Source organism: Pristiophorus japonicus, chromosome 10 (genome assembly GCF_044704955.1).
Source record: "Pristiophorus japonicus isolate sPriJap1 chromosome 10, sPriJap1.hap1, whole genome shotgun sequence".
Lineage (NCBI taxonomy): Eukaryota > Metazoa > Chordata > Chondrichthyes > Pristiophoridae > Pristiophorus > Pristiophorus japonicus.
The window spans coordinates 132,245,767-132,247,243 of NC_091986.1; positions in this window are offsets into that span (position 1 = coordinate 132,245,767).

A 1,477-nucleotide genomic window follows, 5' to 3' on the forward strand; every position below is an offset into this window, starting at 1 on the left:
TACAGGGGCAGGGAGGTGTTGCTACAGTTGTACAGGGCACTGGAGTATTGTGTACAGTTTTGGTCTCCTAACCTGAGGAAGGACATTCTTGCTATTGAGGGAGTGCAGCGAAGGTTCACCAGACTGATTCCCGGGATGGCGGGACTGACCTATCAAGAAAGACTGGATCAACTGGGCTTGTATTCACTGGAGTTCAGAAGAATGAGAGGGGACCTCATAGAAACATTTAAAATTCTGACGGGGTTAGACAGGTTAGATGCAGGAAGAATGTTCCCAATGTTGGGGAAGTCCAGAACCAGAGGTCACAGTCTAAGGATAAGGGGTAAGCCATTTAGGACCGAGATGCGGAGGAACTTCTTCACCCAGAGAGTGGTGAACCCGTGGAATTCTCTACCACAGAAAGTTGTTGAGGCCAATTCACTAAATATATTCAAAAAGGAATTAGATGAGGTCCTTACTACTAGGGGGATCAAGGGGTATGGCGAGAAAGCAGGAATGGGGTACTGAAGTTGAATGTTCAGCCATGAACTCATTGAATGGCGGTGCAGGCTAGAAGGGCCGAATGGCCTACTCCTGCACCTATTTTCTATGTTTCTATGTTTCTATGTTTCTAAAAGCAATCTTACCTCAACTTGTCTGATATCGCATGTCTTCGGAGGTTGCGCTTCCGAAAGGAGATCATCGATGAGATATGTCAGCTCATCAAGGGGGATCTGCAGCCTCCCAGCACCTTCAGGACCGCATTGCCCGTTGAGATAAAGATTACTGTGGCACTATCCTTCTACACATCGGGCTCCTTTCAGGCTTCATCTGGTGACATTTGTGGTATCTCTCAGCATGCCACACACTGCGTATAAGGTGGCCAAGGTTAGTGGGAAAATAGAAGATTGGGAAAATTTTAAACGACAGCAAAGAATGACTAAGAAAGCAATAAAGAAAGGAAAGATAGATTACGAAGGTAAACTTGCGCAAAACATAAAAACGGATAGTAAAAGCTTTTACAGATATATAAAACGGAAAAGAGTGACTAAAGTAAATGTTGGTCCCTTAGAAGATGAGAAGGGGGATTTAATAATGGGAAATGTGGAAATGGCTGAGACCTTAAACAATTATTTTGCTTCAGTCTTCACAGTGGAAGACACAGAAACCATGCCAGAAATTGCTGGTCACAGGAATGTGGGAAGGGAGAACCTGGAGACAATCACTACCACTAGGGGGGTAGTGCTGGACAGGCTAATGGGACTCAAGGTAGACAAGTCCCCTGGTCCTGATGAAATGCATCCCAGGGCATTAAAAGAGGTGGCAGAAGTTATAGCAGATGCATTCATTATAATCTACCAAAATTCTCTGGACTCTGGGGAGGTACCAGCGGATTGGAAAGCAGCTAATGTAACGCCTCTGTTTAAAAAAGGGGGCAGACAAAAGGCAGGTAACTGTAGGCCGGTTAGTTTAACATCTGTAGTGGGGAAAATGCTTG